The sequence below is a fragment of the Oncorhynchus gorbuscha genome, linkage group LG26 (genome assembly GCF_021184085.1).
Source record: "Oncorhynchus gorbuscha isolate QuinsamMale2020 ecotype Even-year linkage group LG26, OgorEven_v1.0, whole genome shotgun sequence".
Classification (NCBI taxonomy): Eukaryota; Metazoa; Chordata; class Actinopteri; order Salmoniformes; family Salmonidae; genus Oncorhynchus; species Oncorhynchus gorbuscha.
Window position 1 is genome coordinate 18,499,237 of NC_060198.1, and position 8,405 is coordinate 18,507,641.

Here is an 8,405-nt window from a genome sequence, read left to right on the forward strand (position 1 = left end):
GTTTCATTTTTTTAACTCGCTGTCCACCCTCCCTCCATTATAAAAAATATTTTAATAATAATAATTTCAATATTGACCATATTGATTTAAATAATTAATTGTTTATTTAGTGGCACCACCAATGTGAATTAATATTTTGTAAGGGATTTGCCCCTCTTCTTCTGAAGAGGAGAGGCGAGAAGGATCGGAGGACCAATATGCGGCGTGGTTAAAGTTCATGGTACTTTAATCAGAGAAACTATACGTGAACAGAATACAAAACAAGAAACGTGAAAACCCGAAAACAGCCCCGTGTGGCACAAACACAGACTTAGGAGACAACCACCCACAAAATACCCAAAGAATATGGTTGCCTAAATATGGTTCTCAATCAGAGACAACGATAAACACCTGCCTCTGATTGAGAACCACTCTCGCAACCATAGACTCACCTAGACAACTACACTGAACACAACCCCATAAATCTAATAAACCCTGAGACAAGAGAAACACAATAAATCACCCATGTCACACCCTGGCCTAACCAAAATAATAAAGAAAACACAGATAACTAAGGCCAGGGCGTGATATATTTACAAAACAATGTACCAAACAAAACACATTACCAAATCGCAACACTTCTGCAGACATGTCAGACCATAAAAAATAATACATTTACTTTGTATAGTGCTTTTCATGACATTTAAAAAATATATATAGAAATATATACATATATATAAATAATGATGTACAATGAAACAACATACATTAAAAATGAATCATAGGTAAACTAGCAATATTGTAGACTTGATGCTAAATACAGATTTTTCAGCTTTAGTGTGTATATCGTATCCACTTAGTTACGTTAGGAAGTTTGCCATCTTTACGACCGGCCCTGGTAACTTCACCCCAACTTTTCTTATCCCCAGAACACAGTAAATTAACAACAGAAGTGTTTTTCTGACATTTTGGGGAAATTTAAGGAAAATAAATCAATTCAGCCCTAGCAGAGCCCCAAGTCCTACGGGGACGTCCTCGAGGGCATGGATCACCGTCCTTATGTAACAGTATATCTTTAGACCGTCCCCTCGCCCATACCTGGGCGTGAACCAGGGACCCTCTGCACACATCAAAAACTGACACCCAGGAAGCATCGTTACCCATCGCTCCACAAAAGCCGCGGCCCTTGCAGAGCAAGGGGAACTACTACTTCAAGGTCTCAGAGCAGGTGACGTCACCATTGAAACGTTATTTAGCGCGCACCACCGCTAACTAAGCTAGCCGTTTCACATTCGTTACACTTAGTTAGTTAGTTAGTCCGTTTACGTTAGCTAGTTCATTTTCACAAATGTGAGAACTGCTCTACATTGGAAACTTACATTAATGTGTCTAAAACCAAGTTGGCTTTATGGAAACGATATACAATATATAGGAAAGAATATAGTTGAGGGAAATAATCCAAACCTAGTTGTTTCTAGTTAGGACATAACGTTATCTAGCTAGATAACGGTACTGTACTGTAGCTCATACAACCCCTACGGTCAAACCCGGCTTTCTAATATTTACGGTAATTAACTATAGTAACATTATGAAAGATATTCACAGAAAACCATCTTTGTCTTCGTTATTCATTATTAGTATGTTATATAGATTATTTCTAGACATATTCAGAGCCAAACATCAACCCAACTTAACCTTTTTAACTGTTGTCGCATCCAAACTTGTCACCATAGTTTTCAGTTGTAAATTGCGAAGTTCCCGGAAGAAGTCCAGCAACAACGGAGGTTCCTCGATGAACCCACCTTCTAACAAGTTCTTTGAAGAACCTTTTGGGGCTGTTTGTCATTGACCAAGAACCCTACGGTTCTTAGGGATATGAGAACAACTCCATCTGAACCCTTCATTTTTATAGTTGTAGTCGGCTCTATTTACTCTCATATTCAAACATGATGATTAGCATCAACGAACAAGTCAGCTGCTGCTGCTCCAATACAGCATGAGGTGAGACGTGAACTGATGTTGAACTGGGCAGTCAGCTGCTGCTGCTCCAATACAGTTTGAGGTGAGAGTTAAAATTAATTAGTGAAACTGTTAAAAGAATAGTATATGGCATATAAAATATATTAGGCTATTGTTATCATACTGAAACATAATTGAATATTGTACATCGTATTAGCATCAACATACATTATTGTTTCATTCAAGTTCACATAATAAGGATGTTTCATATTTTCAAGTTCAGAAGTCAGAACCCATCACCTGCTATGTAAAAGAGACAGAAAAATGCTCAATGGTCAATGCTCTCCGTGTTCCTTGGGACATCAGGTATCCTAAAACATTACCATTTTAAATGTCAACTTCAACGGGCTAGTGACGTCCCAAGGATCTATCTCTACCTGAAAATACATGATCTAAGTGATTAATAGTTGGTATTCAGCAGTCATGAAGCCTTAATTACTTTAATTTACGACTAAAATAGTCATTTTGTCAGACAGAATAGACAGCAGCTCTACACTTTATTGACTGACTGATCCATTCATCCTTCCAACCTTCCTCAGCCTTCCTCTCCTCCGAAGACCCAGTGAGGGTGGAGCTCAGTCAGAGAGCTGTTAAGGGACTGGTTAGGAAGAACATTTCTACAGCCAGAGAGCTGAGAGGTCACAGATGGTTTAGATGGTAAATATTTATATCCCCTTTAGCGGTTCATCACGTAAGCAAAAAGTAATATGTTCCATCATCTATGCTTATTTACATTAGTGCAAATTGTTCACTGATATTGGTGTAATTTCTCACCCCTTTTGGCTGTATGAAAGTTAATTTCCCCTCAGGCACACACATTTGTTCTTTGATATTATGAATGTAATTTGTGTAGAATTTACTTTTCCCCACATCTCTTTACATTGCCTATGCATATTTGGTGGCCTGACTGCGTCAAAGGCCCATCCTGTTAGATCTGAACCTAATGGAGCTTACAGTGATCGGATGTAAGAAATCACATTTAGGTGCCAGGTGTAACTGAGGTCATAGACGCTCCATATCCATTACTTTGAGAGCTTTATATAATATGACTAAATATATTTATTTCTGTGTTGCAGGGGCAGTCAAGAAATGGAACAGCAAGACCACAGAACATAACATAAGCAGAGCTGTGGGAGACCACCTCAAGCCCCTGGTATTTTTTTATTTATTTTTTATTTCACCTTTATTTAACCAGGTAGGCTAGTTGAGAACAGGTTCTCATTTGCAACTGCGACCTGGCCAAGATAAAGCATAGCAGTGTGAACAGACAACACAGAGTTACACATGGAGTAAACAATTAACAAGTCAATAACACAGAGAAAAAAAGGGGAGTCTATATACAATGTGTGCAAAAGGCATGAGGAGGTAGGCGAATAATTACAATATTGCAGATTAACACTGGAATGATAAATGATCAGATGATCATGTACAGGTAGAGATATTGCTGTGCAAAAGAGCAGAAAAGTAAATAAATAAAAACTGTGGGGATGAGGTAGGTGAAAATGGGTGTGCTATTTACCAATAGATTATGTACAGCTGCAGCGATCGGTTAGCTGCTCAGCTAGCTGATGTTTAAAGTTGGTGAAGGAGATAAAAGTCTCCAACTTCAGCGATTTTTGCAATTCGTTCCAGTCACAGGCAGCAGAGTACTGGAACGAAAGGCGGCTGAATGAGGTGTTGGCTTTAGGGATGATCAATGAGATACACCTGCTGGAGCGCGTGCTACGGATGGGTGTTGCCATCGTGACCAGTGAGCTGAGATAAGGCGGAGCTTTGCCTAGCATGGCCTTGTAGATGACCTGAAGCCAGTGGGTCTGGCGACGAATATGTAGCGAGGGCCAGCCGACTAGAGCATACAAGTCGCAGTGGTGGGTAGTATAAGGTGATTTAGTGACAAAACGGATGGCACTGTGATAAACTGCATCCAGTTTGCTGAGTAGAGTGTTGGAAGCAATTTTGTAGATGACGTCGCCGAAGTCGAGGATCGGTAGGATAGTCAGTTTTACTAGGGTAAGCTTGTTGCGGAATAGAAAGCCGATTCTTGATTTGATTTTCGATTGGAGATGTTTGATATGGGTCTGGAAGGAGAGTTTGCAGTCTAGCCAGACACCTAGGTACTTATAGGTGTCCACATATTCAAGGTCGGAGCCATCCAGTGTGGTGATGCTAGTCGGGCATGCGGGTGCAGGCAGCGATTGGTTGAAAAGCATGCATTTGGTTTACTAGCGTTTAAGAGCAGTTGGAGGCCACGGAAGGAGTGTTGTATGGCATTGAAGCTCGATTAGAGGTTAGATAGCACAGTGTCCAATTACGGGCCGAAAGTGTATACAATGGTGTCGTCTGCGTAGAGGTGGATCAGGTAATCGCCCGCAGCAAGAGCAACATCATTGATATATACAGAGAAAAGAGTCGGCCCGAGAATTGAACCCTGTGGCACCCCCATAGAGACTGCCAGAGGACCGGACAACATGCCCTCCGATTTGACACACTGAACTCTGTCTGCAAAGTAATTGGTGAACCAGGCAATGCAGTCATCCGAAAACCCGAGGCTACTGAGTCTGTCTATAAGAATATGGTGATTGACAGAGTCGAAAGCCTTGGCAAGGTCGATGAAGAGGGCTGCACAGTACTGTCTTTTATCGATGGCGGTTATGATGTCGTTTAGTACCTTGAGTGTGGCTGAGGTGCACCCGTGACCGGCTCGGAAACCGGATTGCATAGCGGAGAAGGTACGGTGGGATTCGAGATGGTCAGTCACCTGTTTGTTGACTTGGCTTTCGAAGACCTTAGATAGGCAGGGCAGGATGGATATAGGTCTGTAACAGTTTGGGTCCAGGGTGTCACCCCCTTTGAAGAGGGGGATGACTGCGGCAGCTTTCCAGTCCTTGGGGATCTCAGACGATATGAAAGAGAGGTTGAACAGGCTGGTAATAGGGGTTGCGACAATGGCGGCGGATAGTTTCAGAAATAGAGGGTCCAGATTGTCAAGCCCAGCTGATTTATATGGGTCCAGGTTTTGCAGCTCTTTCAGAACATCTGCTATCTGGATTTGGGTAAAGGAGAACCTGGAGAGGCTTGGGCGAGGAGCTGCGGGGGGGCCGGGGCTGTTGGCCGAGGTAGGAGTAGCCAGGCGGAAGGCATGGCCAGCCGTTGAGAAATGCTTGTTGAAGTTTTCGATAATCATGGATTTGTCGGAGGTGACCGTGTTCCTTAGCCTCAGTGCAGTGGGCAGCTGGGAGGAGGTGCTCTTGTTCTCCATGGACTTCACAGTGTCCCAGAACTTTTTGGAGTTGGAGCTACAGGATGCAAACTTCTGCCTGAAGAAGCTGGCCTTAGCTTTCCTGACTGACTGCATGTATTGGTTCCTGACTTCCCTGAACAGTTGCATATCGCGGGGACTGTTCGATGCTATTGCAGTCCGCCACAGGATGTTTTTGTGCTGGTCGAGGGCAGTCGGGGGTGGTGTTTACCCGGTAGAGCCGGGGGTGGTGTTTACCACTCCACCACACCTTCAGCAGGCTGGAAAAGTGGGATTGATCTGTTTGATCCATTTGTCTGTTTCGGATTTCAGTAGTTGAATCATTTGACGTATTGTTGGGTTGGTTGAAAAGTGATACTAAACTGTTTTTCATAATAAGATATGTGTTGCTTTTGCACATATTTGTTCATTGGTTTGAAGAGAGTCTGTTAAATGGTTGGTCATTGGGATAATTTGTTTTGCAATATCAAATCAAGCTTCATTTATCTGGCATATTTCAGACATGGATGCAACACAATGGCTTCACAATGAAAATAAACAGAAATATTTAGTACACAACAAACATAAGAGGATAAACAACACAACAACTGAAAGACTAATGAGCATTCTAATTCTAAGGAAATGCCATTGATTCAAATATTAAGAATAGGATGCAATATCCAACCTAAAATATCCACTTATTTAACTCCATTGTTTGTTGCTATGGAAACCAGAAATGTAGCCTCCTTCACTCACGCTGCCAAACATACCTTCGTAAAACTGACTATCCTACCGATCCTTGACTTTGGTGATGTCATTGACAAAATAGCCTCTAACACTCTACTCAGCAAATTGGATGTAGTCTATCACAATGCCATCCATGTTGTCACCAAAGCCCCATATACCACCCACCACTGCAACCTGTATTCTCTCGTTGGCTGGCCCTCGCTACATATTCGGCGCAAAACCCACTAGTTCCAGTTAATCTATAAGTCTTTGCTAGGCCCCCCTTAACTAAGCTCACTGGTCACCATAGCAACACCCAGCCATAGCACACGCTCCAGGAGGTATATCTCACTGGTCATCCCCAAAGCCAACACCTACGTTGGCCGCATTTCCTTCCAGTTCTCTGCTGCCAATGACTGGAACGAATTGTAAAAATCGCTGAAGTTGGAGACCTATATCTCCCTCACTAACTTTAAGCATCAGCTATCTGAGCAGCTTACCGATCGCTGCAGCTGTACACAGCCCATCTGTAAATAGCCCATCCAACTGCCTACCTCATCCCCATGTTTTTGACTTTTTTTGCTCTTTTGCACACCAGTATTTCTACTTGCACATCATCATCTGCACATCTACCACTCCAGTGTTAATGTGTTCAATTGTAATTACTTCAGTTTTCCTTCCAGTTCTCTGCTGCTAATGGTTAAATAAATAAAAGTGAAATAAAAAAAATGAAACAACTAAACAGATGTTTTTTAGGAGGAGCTCTGAAAGACACTATGGGGGTGTCCACGGAAGGTTGACTAGTAACAACAACTGGGACCTAAAAGACACCCACCATGAGACCCACTAGAATCTGCCCAAGAAGAGGCAAACAAAAGAAAAACCCACACCAAACTTAAAGAAAGGAAGCAAACCAAAAAGTGGAGCTACTAAAGGTGTTGACTCTCCACATCTATCAAGACAACTGGAGCACTGGGCCAGACCCTCTTAAATAGAACCTGGACCTGCTCACCACCAGTTAACTGAATGGTGAGGCATGGAATAATAAAACATGTATCTTTTGTCAGGCTGATTGTTTGAAATATGAGGTGATTTGAAACGTGCTTCTTCAGTTGTGGAATAAAGACAATTAGCACTTGAATGTTGTCAAGAAATGCTGGAGTGATGTAGGATTGTCAATGTCAAAACAAAACACAGGTTTAACGTTTCCAAATCAATAACCAATATGTAGAAACAGTTTGGGATATATTGAAAACCTAAACATTTTGAAGTGTTGCATTTTGATTCAAGTGGGTCACCAACATGTTAAATGTAACAGAACTCTTTTTTTGTTAGTCACTTTTTGATAAATCTCATAAATAGTACTCTTTAAATTCAGAGCCTGGATTTTTTTCTCCCAGAGGCTAATATCCATCTCAAGCTGAAATCAATAGAACAGGGGACAAACGTTTAGGGTTCTACATTGTGACATCATTAAAATACTCCTAATACAATGTTAAAACATTCTACATTGTGACATTAATTCATTGATATTTCATTGGGGCGGCAGGGTAGCCAAGTGGATAGAGTGTTGGACTAGTAACCGAAAGGTTGCATGTTCGAATCCCCGAGCTGACAAGGTACACATCTGTCGTTCTGCCCCTGAATAGGCAGTTAACCCACTGTTCCTAGGCTGTCATTGAAAATAAGAATTTGTTCTTAACTGACTTGCCTAGTAAAATAAAGGTCAAATAAAATAAAATTTGATATCATGAAACAACTCCATGTATTTTATGTTTAATCAGAGTATCTCTTCCCCTGTGTTTGTCTGCTTGTGTATATTCAGGCTGTTTGGCCAAGTAAAACTCTTACCACATTGATCACTGCTATAAGATTTCTCTCCTGTGTGTGTTCTCCAGTGTATAGTTAGATAGCTTGAAGTAGAGAAACTCTTCCCACATTGATCACAGCGCAGATTATCTCCTGTGTGTGTTCTCTGGTATATAGTTAGAGAGCTAGATATATATATATATATATATATAAGACCCACTAGAACACACCTCCATTTCCATTAACTACATCACACCTGCCCAGGCCCACTAGAACACACCCCCATCACCATTAACTACATCAAACCTGCCCAGACCCACTAGACCACACACCCATCTCCATTAACTACATCACACCTGCCCAGACCCACTAGAACACACACCCATCGCCAGTGCCCGCATCAGCACCATTTTATTTCTCTCCGTTGCACACTCATTTTCAACTTTTAGATAATAAAACATTTTACCTTTGTGATGAATTAACAACAGAGGATTGGTTGATTTCCAGGTTTTAATTAAGTATAATATTTAAGATGACTGATTAGAAAAGTATCATCCAACCATTGGGTATCTCACTGCATCCTCATATGCCATGTATTGAAATATACAGACAGACGGATTAAAAGTCATTTTAC

At 41.5% G+C, this 8,405-nt stretch overlaps 1 long non-coding RNA gene across 1 annotated transcript in view; it reads left to right on the plus strand.

Annotated features, from left to right (window-relative positions):
- The window catches only part of LOC124015847, a 49,276-nt gene extending 41,747 nt beyond the window's left edge, over nt 1–7,529 (plus strand). The window contains exons 2-3 of the long non-coding RNA XR_006835237.1: nt 3,075–3,151; nt 6,719–7,529. This is a non-coding gene — a long non-coding RNA (uncharacterized LOC124015847). The remainder of the gene's footprint in view (nt 1–3,074; nt 3,152–6,718) is intronic.
- Nucleotides 7,530–8,405: the final 876 nt, after the last annotated feature.